The 26,568-nt window shown below is 36.0% G+C and overlaps 1 non-coding gene across 1 annotated transcript; it reads left to right on the top strand.

Annotated features, from left to right (window-relative positions):
• Window positions 1-3,566: 3,566 nt before the first annotated feature.
• On the top strand, window positions 3,567-3,758 carry LOC127220832 (U2 spliceosomal RNA). Its single transcript, XR_007834398.1, has one exon. It is a non-coding gene; the product is annotated as a U2 spliceosomal RNA (small nuclear RNA).
• Window positions 3,759-26,568: the final 22,810 nt, after the last annotated feature.

The raw sequence follows: 26,568 nt of genomic DNA, 5'->3' as shown, positions 1-26,568 counted from the left end.
CCACTATGACTCTTTAAGAAAACATATGCTTATTGGTTCATGTTACACCAATAAACTAAAAACTATTGAAAAACTTCTTCGCTTCAATATCGTGTACTATTGGGCAGTAGAATTTAAACACTCTGGTCCATCTCTCCAGCTGTAGGCTGAAACTTAAGGAGTGTACTTTGTTTCACCTTGGAAAGTAACAGGATTTCGTAACTACCCTTCAAGTATGTTCCCCCTTTTAAATTGAATAAATCATTAAAGAAGAAAAAACAAGACAATCATAAGCTGACTTTGTAGGAATTGGGTAAAATCTTGAGATATGTCAACAATTATTTCATAGGAAAACTCAAAACTAACAAGTGGAAGTATGTCACAAATCCTTTTAGAGATTCTTAGTGGGTTCATTTATATTGTCTAAGTTTTGTACCTTTTTTCAACGTGTAGGTACTGATTATTGCTGTATAATTTTATAAATGGTATCAGTTAAATAAGACCAAAATAACATACAGATATAAGAAAAGCATAGCACTCCCAATACCACCAAACCTGATGAGGAGATTATATATTGAAGAGGAGGGAAAGATGAAGAGTGAAAAGGTTTTTTGATTTTATTTGCTTTTGTTTGTTTGTTTGTTTGTTTAACTTGTTTGGTTTTTCTTTTAATTTTTGTTTGTTTCCTTGTTTTAATTTAGTTTTGTTTGATATTTTATTTTTAATTTTCTTTTAGGGTCACTGTGGATTTGGGGTGCACAATGTGAAATTTTCAAGGATTCATAAAGAAATTATGTTAAAGAGAAAAAAGAAGCTTAGCAACATCTCCATTCTGAGAAAATATCTGCTTTAAATTCCCATTAATGGCTACAATATTAGACACTTTTTAAGTGCTGTTCTACCACTTTATACATTTGCAAAAGATGTGTAACAGTCTGTGAAACTTTCAATGAGAATAGCTTCTTCCCCAACATAGGTTCAAATATTTGCATGCTTAGTTTCAGATGGGGAAGTGTTTGGAGGAATTAGGAGTTGTCAACTTTTTGGAGTTTGTCCTTGGAGAAAGAGTGTTGTTTGGGGGAAGGGAGGGTGCTTTAAAGTTTCTCAAAGTCTCTTTTCAGGCTCAGACTCTCTCTCTCTCCCTCCTTCTCTCCCCCCTCTCTCTTTCTGTACTTGTTGCACTTGTAGCATGTGTAGCAGGATGCAAAACTCTCAGCAACTGACTTCATTCTACCAAGATGATAATGGATTAACCCTCTGAAACTGTAAGCAACCCCCATATTATACATTCTTTCATAAGAATTGTCCTTGTCCTGGTCAAGTAACTCCATAGATGATGTTTGTTTGTTTGTTGGGTTTGGTTTTTATTTTTTTGCTGTTTCATTTCTGATACACAGAGGTGCATTCATTGTACTTTTGGAAATAGAAATATCAGAAGGCTTCTGAATAATAGAAATTGATTGAGTTTGATCCACTTGGTGATTATAAAATAAGAAGGAAAATGTTCCCTAATGGATTAGTACTTCCATTAACATGCCATAGTGATATTCTTTGTGATGGGAGATGTCATTCTATATATGTTTCTCATACTGGTTAATGAATAAACCACTGTTGGCCAATAGGAAAGGAAGATAGGAGGGACTAGGAGACAAGGAGGAGAAAGGAAGTAGTAAGGAGGAGCCAAGATGGATAGTCTGGAGAGAGCAGTATGCGGCAGCAAGCTCCGGGTACGAAGACCATGTGGAAATTCATAGATTAACACAAATGGGTTAATACTTAAGACAGAGCTAGCCGATAAGAAAATAGTAACTGGCCAACAGTATAATATCAAATACAGAGTCTCTGTGTGTTATTTGGGGCAGGCGCGGCGGCGGGACAAGACTAGGTGGAAGGCGGAAAATCCATACACCTTACATCTTTGTAATAATATAAATTATGTTCTTTATTCCTGAGTGTATAGAAAATACTTTTATATGGACATTGTATCTCTTTGCCATTTTTAATTGGGTAAATATTAAATGGTCTGGAAGCAAAGACTTTAGACAATGTTCTTGGATGCTCCCAAATTTTGCATTTAAATTACTCATACAAGTCATTTTTACCTTCCTCTATATTATCACATTCTTATGCTTTCTTTATGTTCTGAAAGAAATGAATTTGTCAAAGAATTAATTACCCAGTCTACACATTAAAGATATTTGGGAGTAAAGCCATGGTAAAGTGTTGAGATCATTAAAGTGAGGTGCCTATATGACACTCATGGATTGATAAAAATATGATTCTGGCACTTGGTTTCCCTCTCTCACCATGTGACTTCTTATGTTGTTATGATGCAAAATTGAAAAAGGTGAACTCTGTCACATGCTATGATGATTCTGGAACAATCTCTTAGAAAATTGAAAATTAGCAAATATAGATTAGTTCATGTGTATAAATAATTCTTTTTGAGCTTCATTAATATGTTCATTCCTTTCATTTCTTGAAAGTTTCTTTTAATTCATTGATAACTTGTTACCTGCTCCTCAAGAATTAGTTTTGAAATGCCATTAGTATACAGAAAGGAAGCCAAACTTTCCAATCTTCAGGTACTTCACCAAACAGACTTCTCTATTCCCGATGAATTGGTTAAATATCACAACCTAGTAAATAAGGTCTAAAGGAATCCCAAGAAAACATATATAGCTAATATTGAATATTAAGTTGATCTTTTCTTCCTCATATGAAGTATCACTGCATCCAAATTTTTTATGTTAACTTTTACTCTGAATTGCCTCAGTTGAGAACTTAGTTCAACTCCAGTTCCTCATTTTTTAGTTGAAAATTTTAAAACGGAAAGGATGATGTTTTAGGGGAAGAGCAATTATACTTAGAATCATTATTTTCTAGACAGCATTGAATGATAAGCTGAAATAATATAATATTATGTTAGGATTGCTTAATGAAAGGTTCTAAAATCCAAATACCTCATAAAACCCATTTAGATGTTAAATATTAAAGTGACTTAAGGGTCATGAGCACATGCAGATGAAGCTCTGTGTGCTGCACAGAGATAAACATTCTTCCATTTGTTTAGGTAGAAAATCAGTACATATAGAATAAATTCTGTATTGTCCAGATTGCTCAAGATGTGGGAAGACTTGTACTTAATAACATGTCATAATAGCTGTCAATCACCTAATGTACAATTACAAGAATACTAGTGCCCATTCCATTGTCAGAATAGTGTGTCATCCAATCTCTTATTTTAGAGGTTATAATATTCTGGATGCAAAGGTTTGTTATATAAAATTACTTAGTCCTCAAGAAAGATATTAGACATCAAGACAAAGGTTTATTGATATGGAATTGAGGGTAGGTGCATGCCAAATGCAAAAGCAAGATTAAGAAGTTGTATTGGTTTATTCCTTTATTTAATGTATGTGATTTTACTGAGTAATTTTGAAACTTTCAAGGCTGTTGTAAATGGAAATACAGTAAAAGTTGTGTCTATTAAGTATATTCAAACTATTATGGAATGCATTCATAATAAATACAGGATGACTGAAGGCAGAATTTCATATTTTTCTTTTTTAAATTAATTTTTTATTATTACTTCTTGGCCTTTTGGCTAAGATCAAGTGTATTATCTGTTCTTATCAGTTTAAATTAATTTTTATTTAAATTAAAAACAATCTTATTTTCCATACCAATCAAAGTCCCTTCTCCCTCCAGGATTTCCTGTCCCCCCACCAAACACCATTCCATCCCCTGCCCACTCCACAGAGAAGGTGAGGCCTCCTATCGGGAATCATCAAAGTCTATGACATCATTTGGGTAAGGAAAAATCCCCACCACCTGTGTATCCAGGTTGAGAGATTATCTCTCTATAGGGAATGGGCTCCCAAAGCCCATTCAGGCACTAGGGATTAATACTGATTCCACTGCAAGAGGACCCACAGAATTTTATATGTACAGTAATTTGGATGTTGTATGAAGTCACAGAGCTGAGGTTCCAACTAGCTTCAAGGGCAGTTGCAAGGGCGCCCTTTATTATCATTTGTTTCTTCATATATTTATGACAGTAAGCATATTACTCACAAACTGACCCCTGTCTTAAAAGAATTCTTGAATGACTATTTTAGTTATGCATACATTGTTCTCATTGATTCCACACTTTGTTTTGATTATTTCCCCTATGATCTTTCTTTCACTTTTCATTACCTGTCATCAGTTTTGATTAAATTTCTTATTACTTAGGTAGTGGTACACACCTTACATCTCAGTCCTATGCAGGCAGTCGAGAGGATGTCCTCTTCTTTCTGGTCTGCCAATCTAGTTGCTTCTACAAACTATACACAATACAAAAAAAAAAAAAAAATAAGAGAATAGATACTGATATTAACCTCTGGTATCGATTTTCATATACAAAGGCACTGACATAGGAACAAAAATACTCTATTCTGGATCAGAATAGAGTCTCCTACCTTCATGATATTGCCCATAAATATTGGTGCATTATATATTCATATTTTGCATTTTCCATATAGCTTCCTCGCCAATACACACACACACACACACACACACACACACACACACACACACACACACCACAAATTCTCTTTTCCTAATTTCAGTATAATGAAACTTACATTAATGATTCCTAAAAGGCAGTGAGTCACTGATTAACAAGATGCTTTTATTAGTAACATCAGACTTGATTTTTCTTTTTTCCACCAAGAAGACAGCTTGGAGTGATGAACCAGTGCCTCTACAATACATGTTGTTCTCATTGGCGATTCAAGTTTAGTTTTCATCACCCACATCAGGTGCATCACAACTTAGTACTCCTTTCCAGCGGGTCTAACAATCAGTTCTAGCCTGAACAGACACCAGAATACATTTGCAAATACATACTCTCTCTCTCTCTCTCTCTCTCTCTCTCTCTCTCTCTCTCTCTCTCTCTCTCTCTCTATCTTTTACACACACACACATACACAGAAACACACACACGGACAGAAATAACAAAATTTATAGTTTCATATTAATTGTCATCACTAACAGTATCCAAAATCTAGAATCTTCCCAGACCCTTCCTATTTTCAATCACTTTAACTATCATTTCTCAACATGAACACCTGAAAAATGAACTCAAAACTGAAGCATAACACTTTTATTTTGTAAAATGGATAATTGTAATATAGTTCTAAGTTTTTTCTTTCTGAAACGTTGGTATCCAAAGAAAGCAAATGCCAACATTTTCTTAAGAACAGATCCCAAATTATCAATGCACTAATCAGCATTTAGACATGTAATCTCTGACAACAGAATCCAATGCTAAATCTTTGTTAGTACTAAATATCATTTCTATAACCATCTGTGAAGTTTTCTCCTTCATTGTTTTACAATCTATGACCATGTTAATGTGTCAGTACTTTTAGTCAATGAATTTGTATCTTGTTTGTTTGTTTGTTATGTTTTTGATTTTGTGTGAGAATTTTTTTTTTTTAAATTTAAATTTGGAACAAGCTTGTTTTACATGTCAATCCCAGTTCCCTTACCTCCCATCATTCCATGCTGCCCCCTGCCATCAACCCCAAGCAATCCCCTCTCTGTTCCCCAGGAAGGGTGAGGGCTTCTATGTGGAGTCTGCAAAGTCTGTCATATCATTTGGAGCAGGACCTAGGCCGTCCTACATGTGTCTAGACTGAAAGAGTTTCCCTCTATGTGAGATGGGCTTACAAAGTCCATGTATATACTAGGGATAAATACTGATCCATTACCAGAGGCCCCAAGGACTGCCCAGTTCTCCTAACACACACACTCAGGGAACTTGGGTAAGTCCTATGCTGATTTTCCAGCTATCAGACTGGGGTGCATGCATGAGCTCCCCCTTGTTCAGGTCAGCTGTCTCTGTGGGTTTCTCCAGCCTGGTTTTGACCCCTTTGCTCATCACTCCTCCCTCTCTGCAACTGGATTCCAGGAATTTGGCTCAGTGTTTAGCTGTGGGTGTCTGTTTCAGCTTCTATCAGCTACTAGATGAACACTCTAGGATGGCATATAAGGTAGTCATTAATCTCATTATGGGGGAAGGGCATTTAAGATAAATATCCCACATACATTTGCAGGATCTTTGAACTATATTGCAGTACCCCTTTTCTCTAATATCCTAAATAATCAAACAAACAAAATACAGTGAAGAATAAAACCATTTTACGATCATCTTTATCTCATAACTTAAATTACTCCTGCATTTTCCTGTAAAGCCCATATTTCCTCTAACTACACCAGTGCCCAGTGGGTGAGTTGGGAAGTTTGATTACTCACATCAGGCCCAGTGTTTCTGTCTTCCTGCTGCCTAATGATCCAGTTGAGAATTCACACCAACTTTTACAGTACCATATCTGCCTGTGTGCTGCCATACTGCCTGCCATGTTGATAATGGATTAACCTTCTGAAATGCAAGCCAGATCCAATTACATTTTTACTTTATAAGAGTTGCAAGGGTCATGGTGTATCTTCATAGCAATACAAAACAGAGTAAAGCAGCATCATCATTTTTCATAGCATTTTCTAATATAATCACACTCTTACCAAAGTATTACAGACCAAAAAGCAAAGGCAAAAAAAAAAAAAAAATCCTTGCAATTATTTCAGAATATTAAACAAGCTGTCTAAATATGTACTTATTCTCTTCTCCCTCCAATTTCTTTTATGTACCCAACTCATTGCTTTGTCTCTTAGTTAACAATCTACATTAATACAAGTATGGAATCTTAACTTATATGTTCTTCCATGTCTCTTACTCTTAGTAATTTATGTATGTATGCTTGTATGAACACATATATGCAATGTATGCATTCATGTGTGTGTTGTGATATGTGTTGAAAGAAGACAACAAGTTGCAAGAACCTTTTACAAGAATAATGACATACAAATCTTGGAAACAACATGCATATATAGCTTGATCAATCTGGTTGTAATTTTTTTTTTTAGCTATTTTAGGTCAGTTAAGTTACTAACTCCCTTGTAAAACTCTGTTAAACTTTTTGTAAAGTATCCCTCATTCCTTTCACATATTTTTGTGGTGTTAAATAAACATAAAGCAAAAATGTTTCTTATGGGTAAATGGAAGACACATGGAAAAAAGTAGAAAAAACAAGTTCATACTTGGTAAAATTAATACTACGAAGTGTATTTATTTTCATTTTTAATATAATATCAATGCATTCCAATAGTCTCTGGGGATATATTTTTTGTGTTTATGGATGTATATAGTTAAAATTCAATATAGGGATATTGATATTTCTTTTTAATTCATTTAAATTTTTTCTTAACTCAAAAATAAAATTTTTAGAGTTAAATTTTATTGGTTTCTAATTGTGGCATCTCCTAACCACCTAATTTGTTTTATTAGAATGAAAAACAAAACAAAACAAAACAAAAAAGTCTAGCAAATTGTAACCAAATTAGTTGATATGCTATTTGTCATAACTGTACCATAATTGAAATCCATATATATGGTATTGTTGTCTAATTAATAAAATGTCTATCACTTCCTATAGCTATGCATTCCTTGAACTGAAGCAAGCCATTAAAGAGATTGCTTCAACAAAGTCCTGCATATCAAGTTGAGGCTGGACCAAGTACCTTTCCTTGTATCAAGATTGAGCAAAATATCCCACCATAGGGAATGGGCTCCACACTCCCTCTGAAAAATGGATGGTAGTAGAATGAGGTATGGAGCTAGAGAAAAGGAGGGAGGGAAACTAGGGTTGGTATGTAAAATGAAAAAAAAATACAAATGAGTGAATAAGACAAAAGCTTTTCTTCATGAATTGTCTTGTTTTTTTTTTTGTTTTTTTTTTTTTTTGTTATTGTTTTATGGCTGCTTTGTCCACATACTGATAATTCCCTTATTGTGCATTTTATATCACTTGAGACAATTTCCAGAAATTTAGTCATATTAAAAATTTTCCTCCATAGTTATTGCTTACTCATATTAAGCTCAAAACACCAATTTACCTTAATTACTTACTTACTCTCAGAATACTCTTATGACCTTCCAAATGTGTCTAATTATATCCTCTAATGATTGCTCACTTTGCTCCAATGAGTCTTATAATGAATTAGTATGTATATGTCCATGCATACATTGGTCACTATAAAGAATTTGCTTAAATTTTATGTATAATGTAACCCATAGTTTTTCAAAGTCATTAGCTGCCAAAATAATGAATATAACCCCACTCTGAGTTCCCACTGGCAAGATCCCTGACCCCCAAAGCAGGGCCTCTGCTAAAAAAAAGAGGCCTCAGCTGGAGAATTCCAGTTTCCAGTGAGATCCGACTATCCTGCCAAAACTTCCCAAGTTACAGCTCAGGCTTTGTCCACTTCAACCAGCCATTGGCTAGAGGTGAGTCTGGGCCCAATTGGGGTGGCCTCTCCCCTACAACCTCTCCCCTCCACCCCTCAACTCCCTGGGTTGGTCCCTGATCCCACTGCTCCTGTGTCCTGCCCCCATTGAGAGCACTCTTGGAGCTCTGATAAACTCCCACACATCCCTACTGCAGGCCTGCCCCTCCAACCCTGTGCCCTACCCTGCCCACTGTTATGCCACACTAGTTGAGCACTGGGACAGACGATGGAGCCAACAGTCCACCCTACTTCTGAGACTTCTTGGAGCAACTCTGAACAAAGGAGACCTGCCTATCCACAAGGAACCACCCAGTAATTTCCACATGCTTGGTCTCTGACTCCACCTCCAGTCCTCTGCTGGAGTCTCAGGCCCCTCCCAGAGATCTGCCTATCTCCTAGGGTCCACTCTCAGTTCCTGCCTGAGTTCCTGCCAGCAAGATCCATGACCCCCAAAGCAGGGCCTCTGCTAAAGAAAGAGGCCTCAGCTGGAGAGTTCCAGTTTCCAATGAGATCTGACTATCCTGCAAAAACTTCCCAAAGGTCAGCAGCCTTTGTCCTCTTCTGCTAGCCATTGGCTAGAGCCATGGGCTAGAGGCATATTCTACTGGATCCTCAGCTGTGACCACATCCCTGGTTCCCTGTCTGCGGAGAGACCTCCTATAGAGCTACAGATATTGAATATCTTACCCATATAAGCCCACCGGGGAAGTACCATAGAGAGAGAGGGAGACCCCACCAACACCAACTGGAAGAAGCTATGGGAAGACAGCAATACAAGAAAACACCTAATAACAGAAAGACAAGCATGACACCACCAGAATCTAGGGAATCTACACCAACTAGAACGGAACACAACAACAAAGCAGAGGATGCAGAAGGGGACGACTTAAAAATTACCATCATAAAAATGATAGAGGCCCTCAAAGAAGATGTGAGAAAATCCCTTAAAGAAATGTAGGAAAAAACAAACAAAAAAGTGGAAGAAATGAACAAATTGTTTAAGGAAAGTAAAGAAAGTACAGAAAACCAAGAAAAACAATTCAGCAGGTGAAGGAAACGGTTCAAGACTTGAAAATTGAAATAGAAAAAATAAAGGCAACACAAACCAAAGGAAAACTGGAAATAAAAAAACTGGGCAAAAACTCAAGCATTAATGAACAGAATTCAAGAGATTGAAGAGAGAATCTTGGGCACAAAAGATAAACTAGAAGAAATAGATTCATCGACCAAAGAAAATCAAAAATCGAACAAATCCTTAGCACGAAACATATAGGAAATGTGGGACACCGTGAAAAGGCCAAACCTAAGAATAATAGGCATAGAAAAAGGTGAGAAAGACCAGCTCAAAGATGCCAAAAACATATTCAACAAAGTCATCGAGGAAAACTTTCCAAATCTGACGAAGGTCATGCCCATGAAAGTACAGGAAGCAGACCGAACCCCAAATAGGTTGGGCCAAAGAAAAATGACCACTCAACATATAATAATAAAAAAACCTAGGATAGAGAATATAGAAAGAATATTAAGAGCAGTGAAGGAAAAATGACAGCGAACATATAAAGGCAGACCTATCAAAGTTACACATGACTTCTTCATGGAAACCCTCAAGGCCAGAAGGTCCTGGATAGATGTACTACAAGTATTAAGAGAACACGGATGCCAGCCTAGGCTACCATATCCAGCAAAACTCTCAAACACTATAATGGAGAAAACAAGATATTTAATGACAAAACCAGATATTCCGAATAGGAATCAACAAATCGAGCCATACAGAAAATATTAGAAGGAAAACTCCAACACAAGGAAAGATGGCAATCTTTCCAAAGCAATCTAAAGATTCAATGCAATCCCCATTAAAATCCCAACACAATTCTTCACTGACTTTGAAAAGATGATAATCAACATTATATGGAAAAACAAAAGACCCAGGATAGCCAAAACAACTCTATACAATAAAAGAACCTCAGGAGGCATTACAATTCCTGACTTTAAGCTCTACTACAGAGCTATAGTTCTGAAAACAGCCTGGTATTGGCATAACAATAGACAGGTAGACCAATGGAATCAAATTGAAAATCTTGATATTAACCCACACACCTATGAACACTTGATTTTCAACAAAACAGCTAAAATTATACAATCGGGCGAAGACAGAATCTTCAAATAATGGTCCTGGCAAAATTGGATGAGGGTGTGTAGAAGACAGATAGACCCATGTCTGTCGCCACATACAAAACTCAAGTCCAAATGGATCAAAGACCTCAACATCAATCCAACCACATTGAACCTCTTAGAAGACAAAGTAGGAGGTACCCTTGAATAAATTGGTATAGGAGACTGCTTCCTAAGCATAAACCCCAGGGGCACAGACACTGAGAGCAACAATTAATAAATGGGACCTCTTCAAACTTAGAAGCTTCTGTAAGGCAAAGGACACAGTGGACAAGACCAAACGGCAGCCTACAGACTGGGAAAAGATGTTCACCAATCCTATATCTGACAAATGGCTGATCTACAAAATATACAAAGAACTCAAGAAACTAGTCAACAAAACACCAAATAACCCTATTAAAAATGGGGTACAGAACTGAAGAAAGAATTCTCAATAGAGGAAATCAAAAAGGCTGAAAGACCCCTAAGAAAGTGCTCCACATCTTTAGCTATCAGGAAAATGCAAATGAAAACAACTTTGAGATACCATCTTACTCCTGCCAGAATGGCTAAAATTAGAAACACCAATGATGACTCATATTGAAGAGGATGTGTAGAAAGGGGAACACTCTCCTCCACTTCTGGTGGGAGTGCAAACTCGTACAGCCATTTTTGAGATCAGTATGGCGGTTCCTCAGGAAAATGGGAATTAGTTTACCACTGGAGCCAGCAATCACCCTCTTATGCACATAACCAAAGGATCCACATCCATGCAACTATGTTCATAGCAGCACTACTTATAATAGCATGAACCTGGAAGCAACCTAGATGTCCCTCAATTGAAGAATGGATAATGAAGATGTGGCACATATACACAACGGAATACTACTCTGCAATAATAATAATAATAATGGTATCTTGACATTCATAAGTAAGTGGATGGCACTTGAAGAAACCATCCTGAAAGAAGTAAACCAGTCACAAAAAGAGGAACATAGTATGTACTCACTCATATATGGATTTTAGACCTAGATCAAAGGATCACCAGCCTATAATTCATACCACCAGAGGAACTAGGATACAAGGTGTATTCTAAGAGATTCATATAAAGTCCCTCACAGAACCGGGAAGGGGCAAGTCCCCCAGAGCACAGGGGAAGTGGGGGGGGCAGCAAATGGAGAGAGAAGTAGGAGAAAACGAGGGGGAGGAAAGGAAAACACATGGGACTAGGAAGATTGAGCCTGGTTAGGAAGAGAAGACTGGAGAGAGAGAGAACAAAAAAGAGGGAGCCAATATTGGTTTGAAGATAAAATTGAACACAAAGAAAGGTCTAGAGAAGTACAAGACTGCCTCCAACTAACAATTTGATCTTCCATGGAAAGGGTATCATAAATGCCCTTCCTGGATAGTGAGATCAACAAGTAACTTATTCATGGAGCCCTCATCCAATGCCTGTTGGAAACAGGAGCAAAAACCCATACATAAACACTGAGTCGAAGTAGAACCCAGATGCAGATGGAGAGGACAAGACCAGGTGGCAGAAAATCATAGAGACAGCTTACCTGAGAAAGGAGGACCTAATGGGCCACCAGACTGACAGCTGGGAGGCCAGCATGGAACTGACTCAGGCCCCCCCTTAATATGAGTCTCAGCCAGAAGGACTTAGCAGTCCTTAGCAGAAAGTGGAGCCAGGTTGTATCCCCGGTGCACAAAAGGACATTGCTAACACATCCTCCATGGAGGGATACCTTCCTTAACCTAGAGACAGGAGAGAAGCCCTATTCCCTACTTCACATGACCTGTCAGATCTACATGACCCCAACTGGATGGCATTCCCCTACCTATGGAATTGAGGTGGAGGGGATGGAAGGGGAGTGTGGTTAGGGTGCATGTGAGAGGGCAGGGAGGGTAAAAGGGAGGGAGGGAGGAAAAGAAGGAGGGAGGGAGAGAGGGAGGAAGAGGGAACTGGGATCGAAATGTAAAATAATAAATTTAAAAAAAATGCTCTGACTCCAAAATTTAAGTTGAAGGACAAGTTACTGGGGAAAAGGATTTCTATTTTTGTTTCCACAGAAACTGAAAAGCTGTGGATTCCTTCCATACTAATATGGTTTAATCAAGCCAGGCCGCCTGAACCAGAGTACCAAGTGATCCTACATTCAAAACAGCTGGACAAAGCAGCCTTGCAGACTACAGCCAGGATTTCTGCATCTTCTTAGAATCCCTCATGACAGTGCCCCTTACCTTCAGGAAGTAGTTTGGAAAGAACGATGCCCAAATTCCCAAATATTGTCTATAAATATTTGTTTTCATTTTAGTGGACTTGGTTATATAAAATAAATAAATAAATAAATGTTAAAAAAAAAGAAACGAATATATCCACACCATTACTTCTAACTTATCCACCATCATAGAACCCTCATCTAGTAGCTGATGGAAACACAAGCAGAAACCCACAGCTAAACACTGAAGCAAACTAGAATCCAGATGCAGAGAGGGAGGACAAGACCAGGCTACAGAAACTCACAGAGACAACTAACAAGGAGAAGCTAATGGTCACCTAGCCCCTTTCCCCTAGCCCCTAGCAGGGAATCCAGATTTGGACTAACTCAGACCCCCTGAATATGGGTCTCAGTTAGAAGGTGTGGGCAGTCTAAGAGACCTCTGACAGTGAAACTAGGATGTATTCCTGGTGCACAAAAGGACTTTGGGAGCCCAATCCCCATGGAGGGTCATTCCCTTAACTTAGAGGAAGGAGGGAGGGCCTATTCCCTACTCAAAATGACTTGACAGATTTTGTTGACTTATCCTGGAAGGATTCACCCTCCCTGTGCATTGAGGGGGTGGGTGGGATGGGAGAGTTTGGAGGGCATGGGAGAGTGATAGAGAGGGGGGAGGGATGAAGGGAGAGGTAACAGGGATTGATATGTAAAATAAGAAAAATAAATTTTAAAAAATAAGATAAATCTAAAAATATAAAAGTGGAAAAATAAATGCATCCCTAGCATGCATCATCCTGGCTTTCTGTTTCCTTGCTTCTTTGATGAGGATGGTGTATGATGTATGACTAGCTGCTCAGGTTGTGTCTTCCCCCAAGATGATGGACTTAAACCTTGAACTGTGAGCTGAAATTAATTCCTTCCCTCTTAAAAAAAGAAATGAATATAAATGCATTAAATATTTCCAATACATGAAATATTTCCAATACATATGTGCATGTATACCTACTTAAAATTTTCTGCATGTATGAGTGCAAGGAATATTTGCTCATCTATTCTGATTACTGGTAGTGTATTTGACTAAAGGTTCCAGATGTCCCATGTAAGTTATGGTTTTCAAACAGGATTTCCATTTCACATAAGCTTTTAGACAAATCCTCATAATATCATGAATATTAAGTTCTGCATCTGGAAAACTTAGATTCACCTCAGCTTTAACTTCAGTTTAAGAAGTGCCTTACTGTTTCTTTAGAGCTGTATTGCACTCAGGATCACTTTTACTTGCTCTATTTTTCCCACTCTCACCAACCTGGAGTCAGATCTACATTGTGTATTTATGCTTTTCCCGTCCCCTTTTCTCTTTCTTCCTGATTTCTTTTGATAGTTATTACCCTGGATAAATGACAGAGATGATCAATTCAGTATGGGTATCTATCCTATTATCAAAGATGAATACAAATGAAAATTATATTGTATCAAGCTACCAAATGGTAAAAAAAAAAGTATTAATTCATGTATCATATATTGGAGTTGGGGTACAGTCAATAGGTGAAGGACAGCTTGCCTGGCATATGACAGCACATCAACTATTAAATATCACACTTGAAATTGTCTTGGAAACTTTCCAGTGGACCAGACTGCCATAGCAGATGTGCTGATAAGACATTCAAAGAAATGAGGAACAAGGCTATGGGGATTATAAAAAGAGCAGAAGATGCAGGTTGCATTTAAAGTTGTTCTAATGCCATCAGGAAGTCATTAAGAGTGTGAGGTCCTCCAACAAGCTCTTAAAGGTTGGTGGTAAGGTGAAGTTCTGTATGTAATCTCCTTTATATTTTTGTATCTTTAGTTTAAAACAAAAGCTGAAGATGAACAACAAGTGAAAACTTTAATTCTCATATTTGGATATTTTGAGAGACAGATTTGTTTCTTCTATTAGTATTATATGAACGTCAGAACACCATTATTAAAACAAAACAAAACAAAAGCAATTCCCCATAAAAATCTGAGACCATGAATGTTGGAAAAGTCACTATTGTAAGGCTTTTCCAAAGTATGTTCAATGCAGCCTTTAGTAGTAGACTTGGCTGGGCAGGTGGAGGCTGCCCCACTCCTTCCATTGCCCATTCTAACTAGTCCGGTGTTTTGCTAGATGTATTACTTTGACTCTCATTTTAAAGTATCAGATATTTTCCATTGAATATGATGAAAACTTTTTCTTTTTAATGTCAAGGTGATTGGTGTAGATCAAAAAAAAAAAAAAAAAAAAAAAAAAAGTTGGGCCTGGCTGGGTGTTGGTGGCACATGCCTTTAATCCCAGCACCAGACCAGAGATAGGTGGACCTCTGTGAGATTGAAGCCAGCCTGAACTACAGAGTGAGTTCTGGGACAGACTCCAAAACAATACAGAAAAACTAAAAAAAAAAAGAAAAAGAAAAGCCGAGTAAGGGGTAAAGTCTAGCCTAGGAGAGAGACAAAGCTTATAACCGGTACACAACATCAAAAGAGTCTTAACTGTACAGTAGCTATAGCTAGAGTACAAATTTTGGCTTGAAACATTAGGATGATTCTGAAAGAGGGCAAATAAATGAGAATAAGTAAGAATTTATTGTTTGAAACAGGGAAACTTTCCTAGGTTACAGGATTCAGTGTTCAAGATGATTCAAGGAATTGAGAAACATTAATAATGGAGTAGGTGCATAGATCCTGGAAATGCCATGGCAAGAAAAAAATACGGGGGGAATACAGGAATCATCCTGGTACATGGTAGAAAAATAAAGAAGAAAATTTAAGGAAAAGGGTCTCCTAAAATTAAAATATAATGTAATGTCAGGAAAAATAAGTGGAGATTTATGTTGATTTATGTATTATAATTGTGAGCAACAGGATCATCAAAGATGCTCCAAAAGTCCCTTCTGCACATTTTTTTATGATGGAGGAAGGGAGCTAAAGATCTTGGTGATAGCATTTCAAAATATGTGCACATCAGAATGAACCCTCCACATCAAGGAGGCTGCAATTGTTCCTGTACCAGGTCAGTAAGGGATGGCAGGTTTATTTGACATTTTATGAACATGGTTAACACAACTCCTTCCCAGGAGGAAAACATAAAACATCATGTGATTTGCTGGTATATGATGTTTCAGCATTCTTTAGTGTTGTCGAAAGAATGTACTATTCAGAGCTTATCATGAATGTGAATTACAGGAGGTGGGATGGGCCTAGACCCTACTTCAAATGACTGAACAGATTTTGTTTACCCCTCCTGGAAGGCATCACCCTCCCTGTGGAGTGTAGCGGGAGTAAAATGGGAAGGGGGGGTCGGGGAAGCATGGGAGGGAGGGGTAGGGAAGAGATTGATACATAAAATAAATGTATATATATAATATAATACACATGTGTATTATATTATATATATATATATATATAAAGTTTTAGTGAGTGATCAAATATTTAGACAAATATGTACTATATCAGAAATTGTACCTTAAATCTTTCTTCTGCTTCATATTCTTTGTTTAACTTTTAATTTGTAAGTAATTGAGAAACCATGATATCAGATTCCTGTGATTTGCATTTCTAAAATTGGCTTCTTCTCTCTGTACTATTGGTAGCACTCACATACAGAAAATCTAGAGACACAGTTTTTCGGAACAAGAGTTGAATTATTATTATGTACATAAGAAAAGGTCCCAATTTTTGATGAATAATGTTGAATATTTTTGGAGAGAGACACAGACACAGAGATAAACAGAGACACCAAGAGAGACACACACAGAGAGAATTTCTTTATGTGAGCAAATTTTTGGTTTCATGAATTTCTGAACTTTTGCATTAAATCACACTGTGTTCTTTGGAAAAACGTCATGTGAGATATTCTTTCCTCTTGGAGATTTCTTTCACCAAGGAAAACCTCATCTCATTGAAGATGGAAGCATTAGATGTCCCAGGATGTCATATCTAAATACTACATATTGAGTGGCTTGAATAACAAAATCTGCATTCTGGCAGTTCTAGAAGAAAGATTTTTTTTTAATGTTTTACATACATTCTTATTTATTTAATTTTCTTATTTTACATATATATCCCTATTACCTCACCCTTCTTCCCCCATTTCCTCCCTCATTCCCACCCTCATATGACCCCTGACCACCATCCCTCCCATTCCTCCCCCCACTCTACATGTAGGATGATGCCTTCCAGGAGAGGTCATCAAAATCTGTCAAGTCATTTGGAGAAGGGACAAAGCCCTCCCTCCTGCCTCTAGGTTAAGGGAGTATTCCTCCATGGACAATGTGCTCCCAAAGTCCTTTCATGCACTTGGAATACATGCTGGTTCCACTGTCAGAGGTTCCTTAGACTGCCCAGGACTTCTAACTCAGTGTTTAGTTTTGAGTGTCTTTTTCTGTTTCTATCAGCTACTAGATGAGGGCTCTATGATGGTGGATAAGTTAGTCATCAATCTCATTATCAGGGAAGGGCATTTATGGTAGGCTTTCCACTGTTGCTCAAATTGTTAGTTGGGGTCAGTCTTTTAAGTCTCTGGACATTTCTCTAGAGTCAGTTTTCTCTGCAAACCTGTAATGGCTCCCTCTTTTATGCTCTTTCTCTCTTTCTCTCTCTTTCTCTTCCTCTCTGTTTCTTCTTTCTTCTATTTCTCCCCTGACTCGATTTTCCTAGTGCCATGTGCTTTCCTCTCCTCCCCTTCTCTTTCTCCTAGCTCCTTCTCCACTCACTCCCCCCCAACCCACATTCCATGTTTTCTGGAGAACTAGTCCATTCCCCCTTCTTTGAGGGAACTTATATGAATCTCTTAGGTTATTTTTTGCTAATATTTATATAGTTTTATTCTATTAATAAATTGCTTTTGATAGACATGGTACACATACACATATATACACACATATTAATATATTTAAAATGTGTTTATGTAGCCAAATTCTTTTTAATACTGATAGATTTGTTTGGAAATTAATCTGTCTTGCTTGCAAAAGAATACCACATATATGCATATTTTATATCAATTTCTGTGTATAAAATCATTCCAAAAATAATATTGGATATAAGATCTACCCATATAAATCCATGTGTCTCTCTAGCATATATCACCTGTCTACTATAGGTATAAGGAAACAGAGCATTTACAATGAACAATGAAAAGAAACTATACACTCTGAGTTTTTATGGTTCAATCGAGAGGATGATGGAAAGATATGGGTTTCTTTCTTTTCTAAATGACTCCATTGAGAATATTTGAATTGTTTGCAGTGAATATCTGCAGGCTGCAGACTTTTATTTCTGAAATGAATGTGAAGGGCAAAGGTTGGAGCTCTCTGGTAAAGTGCTTGCTTAGCATTCAGGAGACCTTAGGTTCAATTACCATCCCTGCAAAAATAATTCATTAAAATAAGCTTGAAGTATTTTCTCAGGATACACAAGTTACAAAATGGCTACAAGCCCAGTAATTTTACAGCTAATGACCTATTATGAAAGGAATCATAAGTAGTAAAATTTGAATTTTATAAGTAAAGAAAAATTCCAGCTATAAAGTATTTTAAAAATATAATATTTTGGCAAAATGAATCACTTATAAGTACTTTATGCTAATAACAGGAAATTCTTAGATAACAGAGGACATCAATTCATTTAGCTGTTCTATATTAGACAAATATAGTGTCCTGTAGAAATAGAGTCATATACATAAATACAAATGAATTAATATGCATAAAAATATAGTTATGTTTAAAAATATAAATACTAAAGAAATAAAACCTCACAAATTATTTTTGGTGTTTATTTATTGATATTTTGCTTGTTTGTTTTTTTAGACAGGTTTTCTCTGTGTATGCCTGGTTGTCCTGAAACTCACTCTGAATACTAGGCTGTTTTTGAACTCAGAGATCCACATGTCTTTGCTTCTGTAGATCTTGGATTAAAGGATTGAGCCACCACTTCAGGATTAGTTTCAGTATTTATACAATTGGGATTTTTCAGGACGTTAACTTGGTTCTAGTATTCTTTTGTTTAAGTTTCAGTAAACAAGCTATTAAATACTATTTAATTTACTAAGTAACACCTTTAAAGGGCACCAAATAGATAAGCTGTATACTTAATGGAATAGTATATCTTATCTGTGTATTCACCTATGCATCTATCAAACTAAGTAAAGGATATGCATAAATATGAACATATTTACTGATTCTCTGGTGTTTTAAATAGAATTCAGTGCCATAATTTAAGTAGTCTGTACTTATCTAAAGAGACAGAAATAACGATGTAAGGCAGATATTAATCGCAAACACAATGGTTATCAATTCTAATGACATTTTTCTCTTTTGGGGGAAAAAAAACTTTTTACCACTTGTTATTTAGTGTTAACTAAAAAGGAGGACATTTGGACAGTCATTTACACAAGAGATGTTTTATTTATTCTATTTAACACTCCTATGGACCAAGTCAATCTGAGCACACTATGTGATGAAAAGCAACAAAGATCATGGAGAAGAATGGAACTGTGTGTGGGAGCTGCTGAGGCTTTGTCCCCCTCTTCTAACCTGTAGTCTGGGCTTAGCCTGCATCACTCAGCAGAGAGGCTAGACACTTCCTGAGTTTGTTTAATGGTATTCTAAAATAGATCTTTTCTAGGAATTCAAAATGTCCCTGACAGCAAGAGACAAGCAAATACATCCAGTCGGCTAAGATTCAATTTCAGATCTTCATGGAACACTGTGATATATTATATTTTTGTAAAATCCTTTGTACAGAGCTGATATTCTGCCAGCAAGCAACGGCTTAGCCATGCTGGTTTGAAAATATCGAAATTCTTTCTTCTTCTAAGTCAACACTTACTGCTCCAAAATTCCCAGTCCACACCCATCATGCCATTGAGTCTTGAGCCATATACCTGTATTATTAGTGCTATCCCAGGGTTCAACAGCTAACTTATTATGATTGTTAGTGTAATCCAACTATTAATAGTTCATCTCCCTAGTAGATTAATGCATTTATCCATTAGTGACTATTATCACTGGTTATTGAATTACTTGAACTGTAATCTTTTTTACTTATCTATATAATAATCTAACATGTTATTAATACTTTAAAGGAGTCACATACGATTTCTGTTAAAGTTACTTTTTTGAAATATCTAGTGATTGGATTTTCAAATTTTGCCTCAAGATAAATTTTTGTTTTTGCCATTACCATCTGTGAGTTACACTTCTTTGTGGAAGATTTTAGTGAGGCTCATACAAGCCAAGCACCTATTTAAGTGTCTGCAATAACTACACAGCAGTTTTTATATTGTCATTACTTGCTTGCACACAAAAAAAAAAATCATCCCGCAAGGTTGTTAAATGGTCACTTGAACTAGAATTAAAATCTACTGTTAATTAAGAAGAGCTTATGTTCCTGACTGGAACATGGTGAACACAGAATTTCACTTATAGAAACACTTGGGTACTTTTTTCCTTTGTTCATACTTCTTCATTGTGTAACTTGTTGCCTGCAACAAGAGTTTATGGTAACATATGTCACCTCTTGTCTGTATCCGGCTACTATAAAGCATGCTATTTATCCATGTACCATAGCCTACATGGGGGTTAAATCTTAACATTTAATTACTAATTATAAAAACTATATTGTTCTGCATTTGTCTTATTATCAGGTGGAATTTTCCTAGTTATCAGTCTGGGAGTCCATGAGCTTCCACTTGTTCAGGTCTGCTGTCTCTGTTGTTTTCTGTAGCCTGGTCTTGAGCCCTTATCACTCCTCCATCTGCAACTGGATTCCAGGAATTTGGCTCAGTGTTTAGCTGTGGTTGTATGCTTCTGTTTCTATCAGCTACTAAATGAAGGCTCTATGATGATGTCATAGAGTTAGTTATCAATCTCATTATCAAGAAGGGCATTTAAGGTAGCCTTTTCACCTTTGCTCAGATTGTTAGTTGGGGTCATCCTTGGAGGACTCTGGAGATAGTTTTCTCTTCAAACCTATAATGGCTTCTATTATGGTTATTATATTATCTTTTTTTTTGGTTTATTTGTTTGTTTTGCTCTAGTTTATTTGCCCCTTGACGATCTTCCTGGCCCACATGTTCTCCTGTCCTCCCCTTCTCTTTCTCTTAACTCCCTCTCCACTCGCTGCCCTCACCCCAGACTCTCATTGTGCTCAGGAAAGGTCTTATTCCTTTCCCCTTCTGTGAGGAACCTTGTATGAATCTCGTAGGTTCCCTAGTTTCTCTAGCAGTGTGAATTATAGGCTGGTGATCGTTTGCTCTAATTTAAATTAAAAACAGGAAAAAAAAAAAACTACTTCTCACCATTGATTGGTGTCAGTCATCAGGCCTGGAAAACAGGTTGTAGCTATAGAATTTGTGAGCATTTTTTTTGTCTACGTGTGTGTGTGTGTGTGTGTGTGTGTTTGGTGCCTGGGCACACACAGGAATGTGTGTGTGCATTAGTGTGGATACCACAGGTTGATGTTGGATTGTTTTTTCCTCGTTTCATGAAGCAGGGTCATTGTGTTACCAGGGGCTTACTTACATTGATAGTCTAGGTGAGAAGTGAGAATGGAAACCTACCCGTTTACATGTCTCCCCAGTTCTGCCATTACAGATGCATGCTACTTCACCCCATTATTACTGTGAGCTCTGGGAAACCATACAAATCTATCCAATGCTTTCTTGATAAACAACTTACTGGAGCAGCTTTCTTGTCATCCGTACAGCCCCTATTACACATTTATGAATATCTGGACAAAATTCAACTAATTATTAGAGAGTGGTTCAATGATTTTGGTAAGAGTAGATAGGTAGGAAAATGAAAAGTTGCAAACATAATGCAAAAGAAACACAAATAGAGCATGAAGACATTAAAATAATGAATGATGAATATCTGAGCTGCATCTTAATACTTTTTCTTTTTGCTGCTGTGTGTGTGAGTTAGTGAGTGTGTTTTAATAGTCAACTTTAAAATTTATTTCATTTTTTTCTTTAAATTTATATGAAATTAAATAGGTCTAATTTTAACTTATACCTGAATGATTTGCATGTAAAATATAATATCATAAATTAGTTCTATATCTTTGTTAAGGCTTACTATTTACTAAATAAATATTATGAGAGAGGATATATTTATAAATTGTATCTATTTAAATTATTTTTCTTAAAATTACCGTAATAGATTATTTGTCAAAAATAAATGTCTGAAACAGAATTCATATTCTATATTTTTGATACAGGCTCCTTTTTCAAAGTTAGTATTAAAAATAAATTCTCATGAGGCACTAAGAATAAACTGAATCTAATTCCAGTATTATTGACATACATAGACACACTAATATTTACTGTATTATTTTATTGAGATTCAGGAACTGAAATTTGACCATGAAATAAAGCTTACAGTCATCAACTGTAAATTTTACCTATTTGTTCTAGTAAATTTTAAGATTACTGAACTAATTTAATGAGTTCTTTTTTTTGCTAAGAAAGGAATACAGCTCCATGCTAAAATGGTCTGTTTTTAAATCACTTGCTAATTGTCTGACATAGATGCACAGCTTTACTTTTCCAGTGAGACTCTTCTAACTGTTTACATTTAAATGCTAATGAGTAGTAAAAATTACTCTCCAATTTGTAGGTATATTTGTAAAACAGTTATCTTCGGACACTCAAAACAAAGTAAAAAGCAATTGGCAAGCATCTCATACTTGAATGTCTTTACTTAAAAAAAAAATGGACTAAATCTTTAATATAATTTCATATTTGTTAGGATGGTTTATTTTTATTTCTCTTATTGACCTAAGGCTAATTAAAATGTCAGACTGACACATACATAGATATGTAATGTTTTTCTCAAATCCTTGTTGTCCATCATGACTCATGACTTTGATGTGTTTATATCTACTCACAATATTGCTGAGTTTTTTTCTTTTCTCCAATTTAACTGACTTTTAAATCCCCCACATTCTTTTCAACATCTGTTATAGCTAGCTTTACCTTTAAATAGACTTCCTATTAAGGTGTACAGCTTATTTTGTTATAAATGTTATTACTTAAATGTTTCTTGTCTGAGTAAAAATACTTGTCATCTTTCTGAAAATGGAAAATTCATTTCTGGAATTAGTTATTCACAAAAATCGGAGTGTAAGAAAGAGTGCAAATTCTTAGTTAAGACACCATGCCTGAGTTTAGGCTAAGTAATGATCTGCCAGCAGATAACATTATGATAACTACTGTGCTGGAGTTCAGGCATAGGACACCAGCTCCTTGGAGAGCTATCCCGTGGAAAACGAACAGAGACTTGGGGCTTTCCACGACAAGCAGTATTCATCTTTTACATGTGTGACCTTTCCATAGAATACAATAATGCTGAGTCTTCATTTCAAAAATCTTTCCTTCCATGGCTTCTCTGCTTCAATTATTTGTAATTTCCCTCACATTTTTACATGGGATGGGACCCTTCAAATATGATAAAATTATAAGTGACCAATAAGAAGAAAGTGAAAAATCATTCTCTAGTAGTACTTAAACAACAATGAGTGACAATAAAATGACAGGGTGAAAATTCAGATTGCTTTCATAGTTACAGGAAAGTAACCATTATTATATATGTGAATCTGGATATGGACTGTGGTGTGTTGTCCATGATCCAGTGAGAGCATGATGCACTCTCATGGGAATATATGGGAAGCACTAATTCATTGAAATGTAATATAAAAGATGGGGGAGGAGAAGATGCAGATGAGGGGGAGCTGTAAATTGGGGAATATTGTGGGGGTTTGATGTCAGAGAAAATGGGGGGTAGATAAGATCATAATGTGTTATATACATGCATGACATTTTCAAATAATAGATAAAATATTTTAAAAGGGAAATTCTTGTTTATTTTCCATGTTACAATACTTTCTCTTATGCAATAAATTTTACACTGGTGAATTATTTGCTTTCAGCCTCACTGATAAATAACAGTTCCATGTTTAAATTATAGAATTTTTTGTATTGTTAGGTAATAGATAGATGATAGAAACATAGATAGGTATGTATGATCGGTTATGGAAGTATTATGAGAATAACTCTAATTAGCATATCTGTACTTTGAATATGCTCACTACCAATTTAATGGTATTTAAAATCATCTTAAAGACACTATTCTACTTTAGAAATATTTTTGAGTCAAATATCTGAATGTGTATGTGAAGATATTTCCAGAGCTACATAACTGAGGTGAGAAGATACACCTTTGTGGACAGGGCTAATTTATAGGCTGGAGATAAGCAACTGATTAAAAACGAGAAAGGAGACAGTTATGAAGAAAATTTTTGTGAGAATGCTTGTGTGTTTGTGCATATAAATATATGTATACATATATATGACTTAATGGAATTTCCAAGATTAATATAAAACTTTATGAATATTGTTGAATAAAATATTATGAATTTTCAGTAATGTGTGCAATATTTAAATATTATAAACAATATGGGTGCTTTAAATTGTCATATTAGCAGCATATGTTTCTATGTGGCTTCATATAAAAACATTTGGAATATAAGAAGGTGAACCCAATTTTATACTTAAACCCAGCTTTCCTACAGCAGTGATGAAATGAAAAGTTTGGATGTGGTCTTAACGCACCTATTGTTTTAAGTGGTGGTAGTTGTAATTTTCTTATGTCTCTTTCTTTGCTTGAGCATTTCTGAAGCTTGCCATTTATATGGGATATAATTTATACTTTCCATCCAGAATCTCCCACCAATAGACCAGATGTGGAAGGACATTTACATGTGGTCAAGTTTTCTCACCATTGAACTAAGCAACGAGTGACTTTTGAGATTTGAAAAGGAGAATAAAGTTTTAACTAACTATAAATTGATGACAAGCATTATCAACTTATGTTTTCCCAGGTCTACACAGATTTCCTTAATTAACATAATTGTTAGATTGTAGATAAAAATGTCTTTAACATCTGATTCTGATATAAATTAAGGTCTAGAGAAAATCCTGCATTGGATGACAGAAGAGAATGTTTTGTTGCCAGGTTTCTTCCATTCCTCCTGTGTTTAAGATGCAGGGTTGCTACATCATATGGCCAGAATATGGAGCTGGCAGAGGGTGTTGGGACTGAAACACTTAACAGACCATGATGAGAAGTGAAGAGGAAGCTGCTGCCATTTATTACAGAGAGTAATGGGCTTATATACCCAAGCCAGAAGATGGGCTAAGCATAGGAAAAAGTCATGCACCCCCCACACCTGGGTATAAGGTAGGGGTGCTGCACACCGGAAAGTTATGAGAACAACATTGTTTGAACAACCTTGAGAGCACAGGAGTTCTACAGCTGGGTGGGGGGAAGAAAGCTTTAAGGGACAATTACTTAAATTTCCCAACAAAAGGTCAAGAAATATATTAATAAAGACATTAACAAATAAGTAATATTACAGCCTTAAACCTTGTTTTCAAATAAAATATGTTCATTAGATTGTTTCAGTAGCATTACATAGTGAGAAACATAGATTAATAAAGTTAATGAAAACTGTAAGCATTCTGTGATACACTCACACACATACACCATGGCTTCTTTCATTCTTTCTACTTCTATTTTTACATACCTCTCCAAGCCCTGTGTGGAGAAGCTTTATGAAGAAATCCTTTTCATTACTGAATGGTCCAAAATCACTCAGTCTTTTCTCATTTTTTTCATATTTTCTAAGTGACAAGATCTTGAGTTTTAATCTCTTAAAATTCATTTGAAATTCATAGAACGGAATGTGAGTTTTCAAGTAACTTACCAACTTCTTTGAGTTCCATTTGAAAACTAAAATGCTGTTTTATATTATATATTGTATTTCATATGAAATTCATTTGCTTAGATACATATAAATCTAGATGAACCTGCTACCTAGCTTTCAAATGGCAAAAAGACATTATAATATGTGGCCTTCTGATAAGGCATCAACAATTTTATTGACATGAATCCCATGAATGACAACACAGGCCATCCAAGCAGGATGTTATCTCAGGTGCAAAACTTTGAGTCTTGCTATGATGTATTTAAGCACAGTCTCACTGCACTTGACATGTCTCCACAAGGCAGAATTTCTGCCTTGTAATGAAACTAAGTCAATAATCTTAGGCTGTCCATGACTTAAGAGTCAAGGAGAAACTTAAACCCTTAGACAAATGTTAATCATGATTTGAATCAGGGAAGATTCTCTTTCCAAAGTATGGTGCATGCATATGCATGATTGCACAAAGTGTTAAGAATAAGAGACACTTGAATTCTCAGCCTTAAAAAGAAAGGAAATGTATACTACTACTTCTAATTTTCACAGAATATCTTGAAAGAAGGGGCAGAAAAATAATATAAGAGCTGGAAGTTAAAAACTGGGAAATACTACCTTAAGGAAACTTCACTATCAAGGTAGTAATAATCTCACATCACTTGAAACTGTCTGCACTTGGCATGTGCAAGACACTATGTATGCCTAAATTAATCATTAAAAATAAGATGTATCCCCTACTGCACTAATATTTTATTTTACTTTTGTAGTTTTGAGAATCTAATTCAGAACCCAAGGCAAGTGAGATAATTGATCTATCACCAAGCTGTCTGGAAGATATTGATTATCACATGTCAGCATCAAGACATTAAGATTGAAATAAAATTGAACCAATTATAAGCTCAAAATTAGATTTTATTTTGGATATTGTTATACAAATTAAATGTATTTTATACACTGGGTAGGTTATTGAAAAGTACAGAATGATTTTTTGGTTTGGGAGTTGGTAAATACCATTAGACCACTTGTTTATGCTAATAGCTGTGAC

The sequence above is a fragment of the Phodopus roborovskii genome, unplaced genomic scaffold (genome assembly GCF_943737965.1).
Source record: "Phodopus roborovskii unplaced genomic scaffold, PHOROB, whole genome shotgun sequence".
Classification (NCBI taxonomy): Eukaryota; Metazoa; Chordata; class Mammalia; order Rodentia; family Cricetidae; genus Phodopus; species Phodopus roborovskii.
Note: the sequence above shows the minus strand (reverse complement) of the source record. Positions and strands in the feature narration are given on the sequence as shown.